This window comes from Anas acuta, chromosome 3 (assembly GCF_963932015.1).
Source record: "Anas acuta chromosome 3, bAnaAcu1.1, whole genome shotgun sequence".
In the NCBI taxonomy this organism is placed as follows: domain Eukaryota; kingdom Metazoa; phylum Chordata; class Aves; order Anseriformes; family Anatidae; genus Anas; species Anas acuta.
In genome coordinates, this window is record NC_088981.1 from 27,320,524 (window position 1) to 27,341,982 (window position 21,459).

The 21,459-nt window shown below is 36.4% G+C and overlaps 1 protein-coding gene across 7 annotated transcripts in view; it reads right to left on the bottom strand.

The window, feature by feature from the left end:
* Positions 1–21,459, bottom strand: part of RGS7 (regulator of G protein signaling 7) — a 273,357-nt gene that overhangs the window by 140,764 nt on the left and 111,134 nt on the right. The gene's annotated exons all lie outside the window — the stretch shown is intronic.

The following is a 21,459-nucleotide window of genomic DNA, read 5'->3' on the forward strand; positions in this document are numbered from 1 at the left end:
ATTTGATATATTAATCCATTGGCTTGCAGGGTGTAATTGGAAGTTTATGTGAGAAGGTAGGAGAGAGTCATTTTCAGCCATCTGTTATCAGGTAGATGAACAACAAAAAAGACATTATTCTGAACAATGCTGGACCACTAACCTGTGGTGTGACCGTGTGCAGGTTGAGAGGGTTTTTATTTAACTTTGTATTAAAGATAATAGTTCCCCATACTTCACTGTGGATTTGGGGGGCTGAAGGAAGGGAAGTGTGTTGAAAAGATTGGCCTTTAAGTATTGGTATAATAAATAATATGATGTGTCCTTATTTGTCATATTATTTTATTGTACATGTCCATGTTTAATTTCATTTCGATGAAAGAGCTGAAAATGGATGGTATCCTGCTGTTAACACAAAATGGGTCTTTTATAACTTAATCTTGTGAGTGCTGAAGCTCTTTGTGAGGATGAGGCTGTAGCTCTTTTTCTTTCCCCTTTTTTCACAAAATGCAGAGAAAAATTAAGTTCATACTGTTGCCTAGGAGTATGCAGTGACGTGAATACTACTTTTAGCACCTGTTGCGTCTTTGCTGTTTACATTGTAAGAGTAAGAATAAATAGTAGGAAGAGGTAAAAAAAAAAAAAAACTTTCTATTGAAGCATACACTAAACTATTTACAGGTCTATCCAAACCAGCAGTTCTGTCCCCCTTCTTCCCATCCTCCATATTTTATTTATATTTTGGCCTACCTCTCCATGTAATATTTTAAGATCTGTACATATTCTATCTAAAATTGTTGATGATCACCATTTCTAAATGGTGACCTAAACATCAATTACAGACTCAGGAATGGATGGGAAAATAAAAGCAGAATCAGTAAAGAAATATAAAGCAAACAGGTATCCAGTACCAGGATTGCTGTTTATCAGGAAGGTCAAAGCAGACACTACTCCTGACACAAGTCAGTCAACTAAGGAGCTCTGCCGTCTAAATGCAATATGGTCCCAAGCCTGGGAGGGAGTGGGCAAGCAGAGGTGTGGAAAAAAAAAAATATTCTTGTTGAATCTTCTGACACGCTGAACAGAGCTAAAATGAGCTCAGCATTAGACTTAAATAAATAAATAAATAAATAAATAAATAAATAAATAAATAAATAAATAAATAAATAAATAAATAAAGCGCTAGCAGCCCTCTACTGTAAGAAGAAATGGAAGATGACAAAAAAAAATAAAATGCAAAGTATTTATTCACAAATCATATCCTGTTCAATCTGGCAACTGTGACAAACATAATTCTCCTGGTACCCTACTGACAGAAAATAAATTGATGGAGAACAGCAAAGGGTACTTCTGCCTGGACTAGCAAATAGCGTGATGATGGCAGTAAGCAGATCATTTCCCAAGGCTTGGTAGTCTGGGAACGGAGCCATTCTTCTCTCCAAGATACAGGGGAAAAGGAGTAACGGTAAGATGACTAATAAGATGTTTTATTGGTATAAAAGAGGATGAATACAGGTCACTAAGGAAGAAAAGATTTAAGTAGATTACCCCTTCCAATTTCTGCTTTACTTTGCATTAGGCAGGTTTATACTTAGAAACCAAGCATAAACCAGGCTGTATTTAGTCCTCCTTTCTGTTATGCTAATTCTACTTGACCTTACATAGAAATGAGCTTCTGTCAAATACCAATAAATAAATATCTGCCACGGCATTATTTTCAATAAATAATCTCCAATGGATGAGAATAAAGGCTGTTGCTTACCTGTGACTTTCTTTGTTTTGTTGCACCTGCTATGTTGCTCTTTTTTACAGCTGCCAAACTGGCATTTTTGGTCTTTTTCACTGGCTCAACTGAGCATACATCTGTAGCTGTGATGACATTCACAGCAGTAATTTTCTGTGCCACTATAAAATTCCTCTATAAAATTCTTGGACTGGCAAATGGTGTCACTCATCTGCTCTGCATCTCCTTAATGCTCACCAGCCTCTAACAGGAGGTCAGCCCTGAGCCCGTCCAGCCACACTTGCATGGTGCAATTTCCCTCAGCTGATAGCATCAGGAAATACAGCAGTTTAAGGTACAGAATTAGTTCCATACACTCACAGGAAAGTTGTATCTCAGGTGAGCAGTTTCTTTTTTGTCAAGAGCACTACAGAATCACATAATGGTTGAGGTTGGAAGGGACCTACAGAGGTCATCTGGTCCCAGCCTTGCTCAAGCAAGGCCACCCACAGCAGGCTGCCCAGGACAATGTACAGTCAGGTTTTACAAATCTCAAAGGAAGGAGAATCCACAACCTGTGTCAGTGCTCAGTCATCTGCACATTAAAAAAGTGCTTCCTGATGTTTAGATAGAACTTTCTGTGTTCCAGTTTATGCCCAATGCCTCTTGTCCTGCCACTGGGCACCACTGAAAAGGGCCTGACTCTGATCTCTTTGCACATTGATGAGATTTGCCCCATGCCTTCTCTTCTCCGGGTTAAAAAGTCCCAGCTCTCAGGGGAGAGATGCTCCAGTCCCTTCATCTTTTTTTGTAGACTTTATCAGACAGGCTCTAGCATGTTCACATCTCTATTGTACTGGGGAGTCCAGAACTGCAGACATGTGGCCTCACTGGTGTGCAATAGAGAGGATCACCTCCCTTGAGCTGCTGACAAAACTGCTTCTAATGCAGCCCAGGATACCACTGACCTTCTTTGCAGCAAGGGCACATTGCTGGCTCATGTTCAGCTTGGTGTCTACCAAGATCTCCAGATTCTTTTCTGACAGGCTGCTTTCCAGCTGGTGGCCCCCAGCTTGTATTGGTGCCTTGAGCTGCTCCTTCCTTTGAGTGGTAGGAGAGCTGCCTGGTGGAGAAGGACCTGGGAGTATTGGTCAATAGTTGGCTGAATATGAGCCAGCAGTGTGCTCACATGGCCAAGAAGGCCAACGGCATCCTGGCTTGTATCAGAAGCAGTGTGGCCAGCAGGTCTAGGGAAGTGATTGTCCCCCTGTACTCGGCTCTGGTTAGGCCGCACCTCGAATACTGTGTTCAGTTTTGGGCCCCTCGCTACAAGGAGGACATCGAGGTGCTTGAGCAAGTCCAGAGGAGGGCAATGAAGCTGGTGAGGGGTCTGGAGAACAAGTCTTACGAGGAGTGGCTGAGGGAGCTGGGTTTGTTCAGCCTGGAGAAAAGGAGGCTCAGGGCCGACCTTATCTCTCTCTACAGGTACCTTAAAGGAGGCTGTAGTGAGGTGGGGGTTGGTCTATTTTCCCATGTGCCTGGTGACAGGGCGAGAGGGAATGGGCTAAAGCTGCGGCAGGGGTGTTTTATGTTGGATATTAGGAAGAACTTCTTTACCAAAAGGGTGGTTAGGCATTGGAATGGGCTGCCCAGGGAAGTGGTGGAGTTACCACCCCTGGAGGTCTTTAAAAGACGTTTAGATATTGAACTTAGTGATACGGTTTAGTGGAGGACTTGTTAGCATTAGGTCAGAGGTTGAGGTTGATGATCTTGAGGTCTCTTTCAACCTAGACAATTCTGTGATTCTGTGATTCCCCTGTGCAGGACCTTGCACATCTTGCTGAACTTCATGAGGTTCCTTTCAAGCCATTTATCCAGGTTTTCAAGTTCCCAAGCATTAACAGATAGTAAAACGTGCCACCCGAACAAGAAATGAACAGTCAGTTTGTCACATAACGCATAAACAAAGCAAACAAAGCAACTCAAATCAATCAGGAAGAGTTAGAAGTCTGTTCAGCTCAGATTCAGTAACTTTCATCTCTTACTGACTCTACAAAGAGCATGCCTTTGACCATCTTTGTTTCTGGAATACATGTATATACATTCTATGGTTTTAAGTAATAGCTGCTGCAATCTATTTATATGCCACTGATTGATTATTAATTTAGTTAAAAAAATATTTATAGATGAAAATTTAAAACTTCAGTTTTCATATTTGTAATAATAGTAATGAGGCTCCACTCTGAAGTTGTGCATCTAGAAAACATTGTCACCCAAGAAAAGAAAGATTTCAACCTTGTCAACACACCTTTAAATTTCAGTAATTTTTCCATATTGCATGTTTAAAATCAACATTCAACTTGTCTTAAAAGAGATGTACTTGTTAGTTAACATTTTCTTTCTTTTACCAAGTGAGCAGACAGAGAACCTCTTCTTCAAAAAATAACAAGTGTGCATTGAGAAAATAGAGGAAAATTACAACTCTGTGCACAGGTTCTTAAGATGAAGCACCCACTAGTAACTCTTGCTACAGACAAAGCAAATATATACATGAAAATAATACTTTAGTGCTTCCTAAATTTCCTATACTCTAATCTTAGTAAAGACGATGACCACTAAGCCAGGCATATCACAGAAGGCAGAAGATCTGGCAGAGGAAAAGCTACTCTGGATTTTGGTGTTGCAAAGTTCATTCAAGAATTTTAGTATGGAAACATCCTATGGTAATTGCTATTTAAATACACTGGAACAGTGAGTTCCTCTTCTAAGGATCCTACAATCAGCATTTCTGATGTGATGATTTAACTGGATAATGAAGATTGTCTGTGTCAATCATATTCCACAGTTGCTCAGTATAGCCCCCTGTTATTCTCTGAGCTTCTTCAGCCAGCAGCACTAGCTGATTAGCTAGCATCAAAAGGATGCTTCAGGAATCACAGTAGAACTCATTAAACAGCAGAGTTTCTACCCTGCAGTGCCTTCAGAGGTTCTGAAACTTTGTTTTGTTCTGAACTGGAGGCCCAACACCAAACATAAAACTTTGTACAAATTGAAAAATTCCAAAATATTTTCCTTTGATGTTATCAAAATGTTTAATTCAACAAGGGCAAAACCTTTTTTTAGTGTAAAACAAATAATGTTTCATCTTCATCTTTCTGACTCATAAGACAGCTTTTAACAGAAGTATAATAATAAAACAATAAAATCAAAATGCAGTATTTCAGTACTTCCAGATAATGACAATGTCAAAAAATTTTTCATGAAACAGTCTGACTGTGGAAACATTTCCCAGCAGAAAACTGATTTCCCACGTAAAGCTTCAGAAAGCTTTAAAGGATAATTCTTCTAAATTAAATAGATGTAGAAGTTCTGAATGGAACTAAGATGGATGTGCTTCATTATTCTGTGAAAGTCTTGTCTCTTTGACAAGGCCAGAGGAGAATGCCTTAGGATCTGCCAAACTGAGCACTGAGGGGGAGTAAACTGATAGTTTTAGACACGAGACAAGATGAGAAGAGAATAAAGGTCAACCTCATCTGCCTTTTTCTCTTAAGATGTTACCTTGTCAATGGTTAACTACCCAGAATGAGTCAATTTTTTTTCTTCTACTGCATAATTTTAATATGTTGCTTCCATTGTAACCTCAACTGAATTCAAAGACATCCTTATCATGCAACATAAACACAAACTATTGCAGTGATAGCTCTGGTTAGCTAATATCATGCCTTGCTGTTTAGTGATTAGTCATCTTTCCTCCCACTGAGTAGAAAAGAAAATGGATGAGCCTTGAAAAGCTACCACTTTTTGCAATTTCATATAGCAAGTACTGTTTGTAAAATGTATTTATACAATTACAGCTCTTGTAATTACTCTATCTGTTTCCAGAGAGTGAGTTACATATATCGAGGATGAAAACATTTGGAAACTCTCTAGAATTTAGTTTCTTAAAGACGCTCACTTGAAAAGAGGAGTAATAGTCAACTTAGTATTTCAGTAGTTTCAACTCTTGTCCTTTTAATGTTAATTTCATGTATATTTTTCATTCTGGTGCTATACTTAAACAATTTCTACTTATTGACTGTGAAATCCAAAGGGATATCATAAAACTATTCTCTGTCTTAGTTGCAATGTAACTCTGCTATGGTCAATGTAACTGCTTCAAGTGTTTCAAATCAATACAGTTTCAGGAAGTGTTTAACAGAATTAATAAAATATATATCAAACTCTTCTCAGCAATGACATATGCTAAGATTCACAGCAAACAAATTATGATTCTAAGTTTTTTAAGAAAATTAAAGCCTATTTTTCATTCTTTCTGAGATCTGCATGCATGCAAAATTGTACTGAAGCAATAACTATCCAGAAGTATTTTAGTTCAAACATAAAAAGAACTTGACTATACAGTACCATACAGTTTTATCCTAAATTGCACCTTTGCTATGTTTGTAAAAGTTGTAATTGTCCTTATAGCCACTAATTTTTCCAAAAATGGACCTCATTTTTTTCAGATCCAACTGAAACAAATACACAAAGAACAATGCTCAATTCTTAGTATCATTCAGGAAGGTGTTCAGAATGCCTTTCCTGCACCTTCATGTGCTATAAGAGCTGAAGCAGCCATGCTCCAAAACGGACACCACCACGACTCTTGCTATTTATAAAAATAAGGAAGCATTCAGGCTACTTTGGCGTGGAAAATTTTTGCTTTACAGAAAGCATTAGAAATGCAATGGTATTCTCACCCCTCATCCCAAAGAGCTCCTTTGTTTGAAATACAGTTGATGCCTTCACAAGGAAATCCAGACAAATAGGAGAGAAACTAGGTCCAGAAATGAACTGGAGAAGGTGGCATGAACAGTCTTGAATAGTTAGTGTAAAATAACTAAAATCATCCTCTACAGGAGGAGCCTGCCAAGTGTCAAGGGGCAAAGGGCCTCAGGTCACTAACACAGATAAAAACAGAACTCTCTAGCTTATCTGGGTGCAAGTGGCTGTGCTCTGTTCCTGTGCAGGGAAGCTGAATGGGGACGGGTCTCCAGTCCATCAGGCAAGGAGTGTCTCAGATGACTGGTAGGCAACTGTGCTGAAAACAGCGCAAAAAGAAAGAGAAGTGGGTAGGTACAAAGAAGCAAGACAATGGCCTTGCTTTTTCAAGGACCTGCTGCTGTCTTCTTGTCTTGGTTTTTGACTGATAAGGCTACCTGCTCCAAGCCTGGATCCTGGGATTTGGCACAAGGAATGTGATTTATCAGAATGACCTCTGATCAAAAAAAAACTTTTAGTGAGGGAAGCAGGCTATGATATTCAGCTTGTCCCAGAAAACACAGTGTTTAAAGTGAGTATATCTCATAGAAAAATAAAACGTATTATGAAGTGCCCAGTAAAGAATTATTTGGACACAGAAAGTAATTTATTTGATTTACAATTTGCACAACGGTATGTGAAAAACTTTAGTAAAAATAGCCCCCCGTTATCATCCTGATGCAGACATGCTTCTCTTTATAGACATGGGAGTGGTGACATGAGAGGCCTGTTGCCACAGGGAATGGCCAAGTAAATCCAAGAGACTTAATTGTAACCCCAGTTACAAGCCCTAAGATATTCTGATGCCTTAGACACAAATGAAAAAAAAAATGTTTTTCTTTTTCTCTCCTTTTGTTTTTATTTTTTTTTGTACAGTTAGAAGAGTAGTACTATATTTAAAATATTAAATAAATTTAAGAATGACAGACAAATTTTAATTTTATTTCACGTAGGCAAGATTTGGTCTAAATAATTCACAAATCTGTAGATGGCTGAACTTACTATCAAAAATATTCCTTTAATAATGTATTAGTCTCAGTCTACTCATTTATAAAAGCCATGAAAGACACGGGAAATATACAGATAAAGGTCAGTGGATAGCATGCTGAATTCATGCAGGTCTTCTAAGCATATCAGGCTTGTTTTTGATTTTCTTTCATATAAAACCTTTCATATCTTTTGCATTGGTGTCTGGGCATAAGATAAATGTTTTGGTTTGGGTGCACTTTTTAATCTTAGCATTCTGTTTGGTTTTAATCCATCATGTCTTAGCCTATGTCTTCCTTAAAGGAAAGTGATTTTAAGGGGGTTGTTAGGCTTTCTTCCTTTTAAATAGTAGCTTGAAAGCATTTGCAAGTAAATTTTGCACTGCATTTGCACTACAAGGCATGAGACTATTATATTTGTCATTGCAGCCTATATACATTTATATATATCACTGAATACCATTGCCTGCTAAGGCAACATAAAAGGCATTTTCCTTAAAAACTTTTTACCTACCCTTTCAGGATTAACATGTTGCAAGTTAATAAATATTGATATTATACAGCATTCATTTTAAGTTCTGCCCTTCTATAACTAATTTTCTTCTTAGAAATTTAGTCCTTTGCAGTTAAGAGGTACTGCCTTAAATGCTTCAGCTAGGGGCTGCTTGCAGCTGCATCATTGCACGGGGTCTGGCTGGGATATTAACTTTCCCTGCAGCAGCCCATACAGTGCTGTGCTCTGCACTTATAGCTAGAACAGCAGTGGTATCACACCAGTGTTGTGTCTGCTGCTGAGCTGTGCTAGCACAGCATCAGGACTCTCTCTACCCTCTTAGGAGGTGGGCAAAAAAGTGAGAAAAGAAACATCACCAGGGCAGCTGACCTAAACCAACCAAAGGGATATTCCATACCATGTGATGTCACACTCAGCAATAAAAGGTGGAAACAGGAAGAAGAGGGGAGGGGTGGGCTCTCCTTGTGAAAACGTCAGTCCTCCTCCTGAACACCGGCTACATGTGTTGAGGCCCTGCTTCAAAGACATGGTCAAGCATCGCTCATTTGTGGGAAGTAGAGAGTAATTTATTTCCTCTGCACTTCCATATACTCTTTAATTGTTTGTTTGTTTGTTTTTCCCTTCATTCCCCCCTTTTCTCCCCCCCCCTTTTTTTTCCTCCCTTTAGTTAAATTGTTTGGTTAATAATAATCTTTCTTTAATAATAATAATTATTATTATTTTCCCTTTAATTAAATTAACTTTATCTCAACCCATGAGTTATTCTTTACTTTACTTCTGCCCCTCCTCATCTAAGGAGGGAGAGTGAAAGAGTGGTTGTGATGTTTAGCTGCCTAGCACGGTAAAACCACAAAAATCATATAGCTAATTCTTCCTCCTTTCTGTATGCAGGTTGCCATTTTATTAACTGCAATAAGACTCTCCAAAGGTTTTGGTATTGCAAGATAACATGCTTCCTAGGTAACAATGCCCTTGAGCTATATATTATCTCACACTGACACATTTTCTTGTGTCTTACTGCTTAATTTTATCACTCTTTTTAAAATGTGTGTTCCTGGATTTTTTTTTATTTTCTTTTAAGGCAACATTTTGAGTCTTAATGTTTTACTCATTTTGATTCAAAACAGAGCCTTTGCTAGGAAGAAATGGAACAAGAGTTCACATCAACCAGTCCTCACTTTCCAGGCTCATTTTTAAATCTGTTTTCAGATACTGTACTAATCTCTAAAATTTGGATTCTACTTTGCACAACAGTTAGTGGCATTGCACTGTTTTGCCATGCTTTTGTAGCATTTCTTAAGCTAGTGAAGAGGAATATAAACTGAATGCTTGAGTAATGAAAAGAGATAACTTCTCTGTGTTGTGCCATAAACATGTTTTACCCTAAGCATCTGCCAGATATAAAAATCATGAAAAAAATATAACATTATAACAAATATAACAGAAGGATTGCCTAATCCTTCTGTGTACTTTAATTCCCATATTTTTCAAAAAGCTCTATACACTCGGTCTGATGTATTACACAAACTCTTTTGGAAAAAAAAAAAAAAGGCTTCTTGGCTTCTTTATTTTGCAGTTATGTATGGTTATTAAAGGACAGTTTGTGCCCTTTGATGCTAAACTCAACACTTAATAAACTCCTCAGCTGGAAACCGCAGAGAAGAGCCTTGCAGATAAAGGGAAAAGGCCTTTGGAAATCCAACGCGAAATCCCAGATCCTAATGGGTGCATCCACATTTTGTCAGATTCTAGACACAATTAATGAAGTCTCTTACACAGCCACATTGTGGGGTCTGTCTTTGATAGACGGTCCAGTGTTGGATGAAAGTAGTTTGTGGAGCTCTGCACTTCAGCAGGTGGCCACTCCACAAAGTACCCATTTGACAGCCCCTAGCCCCCAGCCACAGCAGGAGAATATACGGTGTCTGCCTCCTTCTGCACAGCCTGACCTGTTGGGGGGGTTGGGAGACTTTCCTCTGGGCTTTCTCTCACCTTGCTGGGTGCTGTCTCACTTTTTAATCAATTAATATTTTCAAACAATTTACTGGCAATCATAAAAGCAGATTCCCAACAATGCTGACACGCATACTTCATACATCAGTGCTGAGGCAGTGCAGTGCTTTCATTAGATTCTAGGTAAAAAAATACCTAGTTAAATCTGTACTGGTTTCATCACAGCTTTTCTTCATGTGAAAGGTATTTAAAATTCATGTGTATACTTATTTTTTAAATGAATCTATTCCTTCTGTTTGCACCATAATTGTAGTGTTCGTTTCATGGGAGGAATACTAGTGTTGCATCTAGTCAGGGAAAAAGTGGAAACAATAATGTCCAGTAAAAATACTTAATTTCAGACTCAAACAACCCATGCCTAGTAGAGGGAAAAATATATATATATATATTTAGGATTTATCTGTTTCTAGTTTTCTTTCCAAGTCAATATTTACTAGACATCAAAAGCATTTTTTATCTTTAAATATTCTCAGCACAAAGAATGTTTTGACTTCCCAAAATAATAGAAAAGATAGTTCTATCATGTTTCTAATATTGATTCAAATCTTTATTACATCTGACATACAAGGCTATCATCTCTGTTTTGTTTGGCATATATGTTGATTTGAGCAGTTTCAGCTGACCGAGGACATCTGCAAATATAACAATGAATATATTCAATTTTTCCTTTTCTTTTTGCTACATATCCTGCCTATTTTCTTTTTGTGATCTGTGCATTTTCCCTTTTCCTTTTCCTTTTTTATTATTTTTTATGATGGACATATTATGATTACTACAAAAAACAAACAAACAAGCAAACATTTAAGTTCAGTGGTTCCCTTAATAAGCCCAAAATGACACTTCAGTTTTTAAAACAAACCAATATCCTATTAAGATTGTAAATTATCATTCACGAATGGGTTATCTATCTTGACTTCCTCTTTCTAATTCTCCCTTTCCAGACGCTGGATAGAGGACTTTAAAATTTGGGCTTCAATAGACAGGATGTCAAGAAAATGCCAATGAAAATGTAGCCTGGGCAAAATTCTAGCAAGGCATGTGAACAGTTTTGTTGCTGATTTTTGTGACAAAGTACCTTAGTATTTGTGGGCACAGAGTACAGCATGAAGAAAAGGAAGATGAGGAGGCCTGTTTAGCTGTGCAGAACTTAACTTTTTCTCTGCACTTTTGCTCATCAGCTTGTTATTCAATCTTGCTGTAAATCAAGCACCATTGTAGAGAAGAGACATTAGCAAAACCATGAGCATAGTTTCAGGTTAATTCAAGAGTCATGATTAACAGGAAAGTCAGCCTCACATTTGTCTTCCTCCTAGCCCTTTCACATCTTTCACTATATCTATCTCCTCATCAAGAGTCCATTCTTGAGTACAAATAGTAAAGATAGTTCCTATCTTGGCTTGACTAGTAACAAACTGAACACCAGACATTGACATCTGAGTTTGACAGTGTGGGCTAAATAGCCAGGCTCTACAGGTGTGCTAAAACATTCCACAGCCACTGAATTACAGATTTTATCTCACCTTTTAGAACAAAGGATCCAAGAGTATTTGGCAGAAAACCCTTAAACTGGGGGCCCACTTCTCAGAATAACAATTATCATTTTACTTAAAATAGATCTAACTAGTCCTATTAAATAGCCCTATTTAATAGGACTATTTTAGTCCTATTAAAATAGGCCTAAGTTGCTATTTCACTCTCTCACTTAAATATTTATTTTGATTTTTGTCCTGCTTTAAAAAAAAAATAGTAAGGAAATTTCCCTTTTCAAGCTTTTTCAGTTGACAACCAGTGACTTTTTGGCTGAATTTTTTTAGAATATTTTGTTTTAAGACATGAGCACGTGTGTAAATGGATAACAGTATGTATGCATTGGATTGTTTTCCAAAGCCACTTAAGGATATAGATCATTCCTACAGTCTAGTTAAGATCAATGAGATCAATGCAGAGGATGAACACAAATAGTGTTTAAATGCATACCTTGTCCTGGACGACTGCAATTCAAATGGTCTAATCTATAATATCAAAGCCCTTCAAAACTCACATCACTGAGGAATTAAGGTGCACCTTACCTACAAAATTTTGCTGCTCCCATAAGAAGCCATTTCTCATTCTATATTAAATAATTTATGTTCTCTGAGGAAGGTTTTGATTGATCAATTAATAAATATTGTTCCCAAACAGATTTTGTTTTTAAACACATATAATGACTGATCAAAAAAATTAGTATCTTTAAGCAGTTTGGAACCTTTACACTGGTAATACCTAGCGATGCTTTTCCTTCCCTCATAAAAAAAATTAATTCTGACTTCCATCTTCCCAATTCACTTCTTGTTCAGGAATCTATTACAGTCTTTCCTTGTAACTAAGAGCTCATGAGGCCCTTCCCTTTCCTAAAATACAGGTGGTCTTCTGTTTCTTGGTTGGTGCTTTCCAGTTGCCATGCTAGTTTAAAGTAATTACTCTTATCAATCTATTCTCTCACTTACAAAATACACTTACAAAATCTATTCAATGTTCACTTTATTGTCAGCTTTTTTATTGCTTTAAAATAGGATACTTCTAGCTTTTAGCCTGCTATAATAGCATGTATTTCATTGCTCATCAACTGTTGTATAGTTTTTTTTTCCACCTAATATACAATGTCAACTTAATAATAATGTCTCTGTGTAAAGTTCAGATGCTTTTTTATTTTTTTATTTCTATTTTACATACCATCATTGACAATTAGAAGTAATAGTCTTAAGCATCATCAAAAAGGGATAGTTATATCAGACTAAATCCAAAACCAATTATGCGACTGGTTGAATTAAATACAACACATCATCTCTCAGAATAAAAGGAGAGTTTTAATAATGATTAGTTTATAGAACTCACTTATCCCATTGCGGAAGTATTTTCTGAGCAGTATGCTAAATCTCAGCTATGTCATACGAAATTTAGCAATGTGTACCATCATACTCATGCATTTGTTGCCTTCACGCTGATCTGACAGAGCTCACGACAGCAGCTGCTGAAGGGTCCCTGCTCAGTATTTCAACAGCATATCACTTCTGCTTGCTGAAGCTGTGCTCATTGTCCTTTGCAGAACAGCTCAGTTGAAAGAGTTATGACCAACTTGGTGGGGTTTTGTTTGTTGTATTTTTGTTTTGCTTTGTTTTTACACAAAGTATGTTTTTCAGAGATAAGACAAGCTGCATTCTCCTACTTACTTTCAACAAATGTGCTAGAAGAGCAATTTGTTGCTATTGCCAAATTTTAAGGCATTTCCTGGAACATTAATCTCAATCACTGGCCTTTAAGTAGTCCAGGGTTTGGGGACATCACATCTGCCAGTAGCTTCCATGTAAGCATAACAAAATCATGATTAGGTTCCCAAATCCAGCTCGATTAATGTGATGTTATTTGTAGCACAATCATATTTTCTACCTACTTCCAGCTCAGAGCAACCAGCCCAGAGAACAAGTAGAGCAGCTAGTGTCCGTCTGTAAATATTGATCTTTGCAACAAGTCTTTGTGGCTTGCCAATTGAGAATTTATGGTAATTTTTTACATGATCTATCAACAGTGAAAAAAGATAGGTAACATGCAAGTGTATTTCTGCAAAACAGCATTTGACCCCAGGCACAAAAAAACAAAAGAGATGAGTCACTCCACCTCCACCTTTCATTAAAACATAATTCTGATCTGTTCTATTGAATAGATACCTTTATAAGTATGAAAGAACTGATAAAATTGTTTAAAAACACCCACTTCTAGAATTCAGATAGTAGGAACACAAGAATACTACTAACCCAGGAAACAAGTGAATAGAGAACAAAGGGAGAAGTTTTTTTCGCTGAGTACAGAAAGGAGAACTCAGTTTGAAATTGGTATTTCTGAAAGCAGTTAGAAAAAGGATAAGAGGATAAATGGGTGGGAATCAAAAACAAAGGTGGAATTTATGTAAACAAACCATTAATAGGGAGGTTTGGCCCAGTGTTTTCTCTTTATTCATACAATATTTCCTGCTCTACAAATAAGTGAAGGAGTTTGGGCAACAACTGGGTATTTTATTGAGTACTTATTTTGTTTAAGATCTATAAATCTTTCCTCCCATAATAAGTAAGCCTTTAACATACATTAAGATAGTCTTAAAAAGGTAAACACTCTATAGAAGTCTACAGGTCTGTAAAGTATTTTTACATTTTAGTTGTCCCACATTTGATATAAAAAGGTTAAATGGCAAAAATTCTGGCATCAGAAAAGCACCTGGGGTGTTGACATCCATAAGAACCCCATATGAACATGTTAATTTGTTATTTGGGTCTTCAGAGAAAGAAAAAATACAACAAAATGATCTAGCACTTCTAAATACTGCACAACTCCTCAGTATTTTCCACAAGCTTGCTGTATATTCTGACCCTAAGCTAGAAAGCTGTGTAGCAGTTTTAAATGGCTAATTACCATGCAGTATACCACAATTTAATGCATAAAAGGGGTATATTGCATGCATTGATGCATAAATGGAGTATATAATATTATATAGTATTATATAGTATATAATATTATATAGTATTTAATGCATAAAAGGAGTATATTGCATGCATTGATGACTAAATTGAAATCCAAACAGATATATTAAAATATCTGAAATTCTGGTGGTTTGTGCATAAAAACTACACGTATAGCTGTTGTAGTACAAAAGATTACAGACCTTTCCTGTGACAAGCAAAAATATGTATCACACTTTAAGTGTGATACATACTACTCTTACTACATAAGAGCAGGGTGTTTTTTTGTTTGTTTTGTTTTTGTTTTGTTTTGTTTTAAACATCCTTCATAATATTTCTGGAAGGTCTGAGGTGTTTGAATTGTCTGTTGCAGACACTCTATAACTGGTGTTTTCCGTATGATAACAAATACTCAGCAACTCAAATTCTTCTGATATTATATTATTCTAACAGTGAGACACTCATCAAATACCCATCAGTCTCACCTGCCTGCTCCTACACTACCTGGCCTCATAAACTACATTATGCTATGAAATGGGGTGGTGGTGGTAGGTGAGGATTAATGTTTATTTTCTCTTCCCCTTGATTCTCTCTCTCACTCACACACATTTTTTTTTCCACTGGAGTTTGACTCCCAATGTCTGCAATGTCCTTCCTGCCAGTAAGGGAGGACTGTAAGGAAGGACTTTCTTCCTGGAAGAATCCTGAGCTGCTGCTCCATTCCTTAAATGCCAAACTCACCAGTCTGCACCTTCTGACTTCCCAGGTACCCACTACAACAGCTCTGCCCATTTCATAATGTGGTCTACTGTCTCAGTCCATGGAGCATAGCAGGGAAGCTGCATGTACTGCAGTGATCTTCCCTAACAGGGAAATGAGAACACCAAGATCATTTTCACTGAGATCTTCCTGCTCCGAGAAATGACAAAAACAGTCAAATGCTGTGTGGGAAGCAAAATGGCAAGCCACACAGCAGAAATACTGGGCTTTGTGCCTTCAAAGCTGCCAGCATCCTCAGGTCTCAGGACTGCTCTATCTCTGGGGATGTGATCATGGAAAACAGTGCAATTCCTGCCTGCTTACGCACTCTTTTTCAACATCAAGGTTCACTCTCCAACTGCAACAACTAGAAACCAGATTTTTAAACAATAAATTCAAACTCTGACCTTTATTGCGAAGCTAGGGAATATCCTATAATGGGCTTTGCTTGCAGTGCTGTAAGAAACACTCGTCACACATTTGGAAGCTCTTATTTCCTACTAACAAACTGTTCGTGATCTTATTATTCTATTTTTTTTTAATAATTTGTGAATACAAATTAATACCTATGGTCCATTTATTTTCATAGTGACAGATTGCCAATCATACTAAGTTGCATAGAACTACCTTTATTTCCTGTGTGGGTGATTCTAATTTCATGTGTCACAAACATAGCTGGTAGGAAATAATACTGGAATTTGCAAGTTTTTCAGTGCCAAAGGGGTGAGAACACCATTTTCTTGAAGCTAAAATTCTTTAAATGTTCAACTTTCAGTGTTTTCCAAACAGAGAAGTTTTATTTTTAGCTCAGTTTTGAAATATTAGTGATATTAGATAATAGTAATAATACATTAAAACCTAAAAATAAATCAATTTACAGTCCAGATTTGATTTTAGTTTCAGTCCAAGCAATCCAGATACACAAGAGCTACCAGTAAAACAAACTCAGACTTGGAGCAGCTTTCTTGCAATGTTATGGGGGTCATCAATTGACATGCTGCTAACAAAAAAATGCTAACGTTATGGTGACATCTGTTATTACATAGTGCACATGATAACAGCACCATGCAAAACTAGTTTGTGGACATCTTTTTGTTTCAGCAGTGATATAGAGATACATAAAATTACAACTATTAAAATTTATTCCTTGCTGCCCTTTGGAAAAGACAAGTTTGCACTCTTCTGATGCAACCACAATAACAGTGCTCTTCCTCATGGCTGTAAACAGTAGTAGGAGCTAAATCACAGGTCACATTGTAAACTCTGATAATGTGATTTCTTGCTTAAGGGACATATTCTACAGGGAATAATTCTAAGTAGTTTGATTTTATAATTACTTGCCAAATATATGTCTATCTGGCTATAGAAATGGCAGCTTGAAATCTGCCAATGTAGCACCACTTTCTCTTTGCATGCAGTTCATTTAAGTATTTCAAATCACTTGAAAATGGTAGACATAAAGATAGTAAGATACAATTTCCTATATTAAAATTGAAAGACTGAGGCAGAAATAAATTATGTATCTTGTGAAGTCATAAAGTAAGTCAATGTTGTCATAGATGTCATTTAAGAGCAATAGAAAACAATGACCCCAGACACATTTGTATCATCTTAAAAAGAAAAGAGGATGAGTACTTAACAAAAGCATATGTTAACACTGTATTACAACTAGCAGGATACCTTTAAAGAATTTATAATTTGTATCTGTAGAAGCCATACATATCAAATGCCTATGTTGCTTCCTATAGACACATAATAAATATACACCAGTCTACCAAAAACATGCTACCAGACAACAAAGCACATAAATTACATAATTTATCTACATAAATTACAAATTTTGATGTTTTTCAGTGTACTCCCTCATATAATTAATGTATTAATATATATTGAATCTATTTATAAACCAATTACAGTACTTAATACTTAAGTAACTACATGCTTTTACATAGATGTTCTTTATAACTATTCTGCTCAACTCTAATTGGCCACATATTCAAGACCCAAAACTATTAATGTACTTCTAGCTTTAGGGTAACATTAGAACTATATGAAATAAGTTACAAACCCTAAGTGCTACTGCAAAGGTTTTTTTGTTTGTTTGTTGTTGTTGTTGTTTTGTCATTGTTTTTTTGTTTGTTCATTTTGTTTTGTTTTTTTGGCAGGACAATGGATGTTCTCAAACTTGAGACTTCTGACCTTAAGAGAATCAGACTGCATTTTTATTCTATTTGTCTCTAAGTGGATGTGCATTTCTGGGATAGTTTCCAGAGAATATTTATCAAGTGCATCCTGTAACCAAATTCACATTCTGGTAAAACCACTAGTAACGTTCAAGTTCATGCTGGGATTTCGTTTGTCTGCAGCTATACTATTCCTCTCCTCATTCTTAACATAAGCAACAACTTTCCCTCCTGTCTGAGAAATCAATGACAGCAAACACAGCATCAGCACTTCCTTATAGAAAATAATTCTTTCCTGTGTACACCAAAATTGCTTTGTGAAAAAAAAATCCAGTGTGATTTAAGCAAAAAGCTTTGTTGTCATAGAAGTACCTCATACACTGACAACTAGTATACTTTGCTTTGCTTACTATTTAAAGCAATTACTTCAAATACAGGTGCCTGAAAACTATCCCTGATCTTTATTTCCCTAATTATAATCATTGCCATGTAACATAAATAGTACTTCTTTCTAAGAGATTTCAAAGAGTTATCCATGAAGAAAAAATATTTTCATAGAGCCCTTCAATATATTTCTGAAGTCACTCTGCCTTAGACGTATTCTACTCTTGTTTTCCTACAGGGCTTTGATTATGGACATAGACTTCAGTGAGCCTGTATTATTAATCACTTCTACAGATGCTTCTATTAGCTTAAAAGTCTGTTTGTTTTTAAGCTCATATATAATACACCACTTCCATTAGCAAATACATATGGTATACATATGCATGCTATATATGCTCATGTGTATATGCAAGGAGTGGGGGACAAGGAGACATTTTCTGGGCACAATTTCCGTGAATGTTACATGCCCAGTATAAAGAAACAGGATGTCAAGAGATAGAAAGGTAGGTAAATTTTTGGCCATAATGAAGTTTTCCCAAACTCCTCTCAGAAGTACTCTGACTTCAAAGATGCAATCCCATTCCACACACACACACACAAGAGGACAAAATTTCACATGCAATGAGGCAAGGAAGAAAAAGGTGCAAGAAAGGGAGGGAATAATTTTCATGACCAAACAACATAGTAGGAAAAGTTAGGAACAAATTTTTATCTATGATCAACAAGCCCCAGAGCTATTTCTCTAGAAGCATGCTGAGCTGTATGCTTCTAAAGCTGTATGTAAAGCTTTGGGAAGCAGGGAATCATCTAATTCAAACTGTGCACTTCATGTGGACAAACAACAAATAAAAGATTAATGTTCCCAGTGATGTCACATCTCACAATAAAAGAACAATTATTAAGATTTTTTGCCCATAAATGCATGAGTTTTAGACTTATTTATTTTGAAAATATTTATGAAAATAAACTTTTAATATTTACTGACTTCAAGGGAACTGACATTTATGATGACTGTTTTGTACAGATTACTTTAAAAGACTTTTCAATGGGTTTTCAGTATACTTCAGATTCCTAGAACAATTTTGCAAAATTATTTCAGACTTCCATTACTATATTTTCAACTTTTCACTAATGCTCACAATGGCAATCACCACCAAATTGAAATGTAACCGTGAGTACTTTTTTTCTTGGTTACGGGGGAACATTAACCAACAATAATCTGTTGTTCTGTTTAAAATAACCAATGAACATAGTTTCTCATATTGAAAAAGTTTGAAATCTGGTAGTGATTTATCATTGATATTAGCAGATGCCTTATTTAAAATGAAAACAGGGAGCAAAACTGATCATTAAGGTTATTAAACAGTTCTTCACTTCTTTCATTCACTTCTCATTCAAAGCAAATATGAACATTCATCTCTTTTATTTGATCAGAGCCTACCCTGGTGTGCCACATGGCCATTCTGAGCTTCACAACTAAAGTAGTGATTTTTATTAAAAACAAAACAAAAAACAAAACAAAAAACAAAACAAAACAAAAAAAAAAAAAAAAAAAAAAAAAAAAAAAACACTTTTGCCAAGTTTTAAGCAGCTTAAGAGCCCCTTTTACTGGCCATATTTACAGTCCCAGTGATGTATGTGACCAAGACAGACAGGCAAACAAACAGGAACTGGAGGAACCGTGAGATGAATCTATGTAGACAGCACTCAAATATGTGTTTTGGTTTTTTGAAATGGTAAAGCATAAGAAACACCACTCATTCATCAGTTATTATCTCAATACTCTGAAATGACTCTATGTCCAATCTTATGACACCACTGAGTCAAGCTCTTCTATTACTCCTTCTGCTAAAAATCATGAACAAGATTCAATGAACAAGAGAACAAACCTATCAATGAACGAGAACAATCCTGAAACATATCAACCCCATAAAGACTATGAACATTTGAATGCAAATCTGTAACTTTTTGACAAAATGATGGATGAAAACAACGTACAAGAATAACTGGTGTTTTAACTTCAAATCAACTACTTGTTTAGGGATAGAGGATTATTCACTTTTATTCTCAAAAGTTCTGATTTGAAAGGTGAAATAGTAAAGATGGCAAGTCCCCACTCATATCTGCCCTTCTGAACCTGCACAAGAGGGAATGAGCCATCTTCTGTCATTCCTGTACTGACAAGAGATCTTTTTTTCAACAAACCTTTTACTAAGACTGAACTTGATCAAGACAGCCAGCTTGCTACCTTAATACTGCTTGCAGTATTCTGTTTGCAAATAAAAATGAGCTGATGTAGCATAGAGTACCCAGCAATGACTGTACTGTTTAATTATACAAGTAGGAGAGTGCAGGAAAAGGATTAGTGTGATGAAGGAACAGAGAGAAAAAGAAAGTGGGAACCTCTCACCAACCCAGCACTGGAGACTCAATGAAGGAGGAAAAACGTCCATAAAATCAAGGGCTTAGGATAAGGGAATCCTAGTTTCTCTCACATAGTTAATTTATTCTGGATAAGATATAAAATATGGAAATTCCCAAATCCTTGTATTTACCTATAATTCAACATTACTTTGCTTCAAAGATACCAGGTTATTGAAGTTTTTATTGTTTTTGTTTTGTTTGTTTGTTTTAATTAATTTTTTCCCCGTCAATCCAAGTAGTAGAGCTTTCTCTTTCATCTTTTCAGTTAGGTAACCTTTGGTACTAAATTGGATAAACCTATCAACTCATTTCACATGCAGCACTGAACAGTCATCAGATGCTAACAACTCATTACTCAGCTGGGTAAGATCAAAACTAATGACAGATGAAACACTCACTTTCTTGTTATTAGTCCCCTGAGTCATTCAGTTCCCCCTGTACTGCACTTTATTTTTTGCCACCTGCCTCTATATAACAAGCAATACTGTTGCTGCAGGCAGCTCCAGTGATTCATACCAGGGGCTCACCCACCTATGATTTGTGGGTGAGATGAGCTACCATGACACTGCTTTATTCTGGGGTCTCTCTCACTACTTCTGACCAGACTATTGAGACTGCCAGCTTGCTTTTGGGTCGAGGAGGGTTTAAACACATTAATCCTTTGTTTTAACCAACCATAATATAGTGCTAAAATAAAGACTGAAAATGAATGATTATGTGAATAGATTTGCTAATCTCAATGCAACCTCTCATTATCTTAACAATTTCCCAGATAGAAAAGAAAAAAGCATTTCCTAAGATAAGGAAAAATGGTGAATAAAAACGATGGCAAGAAACTTCCTAAAAATCAGAAAACGCGGTATCTATAGGGAATAGGAATGAGAAATCTAGAAATCAGAAAAAAATAAAGACTTCACATGGATTATATTTTCCTGGGAAAGGTAAATGAACCTTTTCACCTCCCCTTTGATTAAGATGCTATAAACCATCATTCTACTGATCTCCTTCTCTTATCATTGTTAGTTGAAGCTGTGACTACTTTCTAAAAGTATTGAGCCACAGAACAGAAGCAGCCAGGAACAACATACTTTCCTTAGCTACTTTTTTATCATCTCTGTGTGTATTCTGTAATTGAACTTACATTTCTCTTATATCTTCCTCCTCCTTCAACAAAAGCATTAAACTATTTCCCTTGTGTACA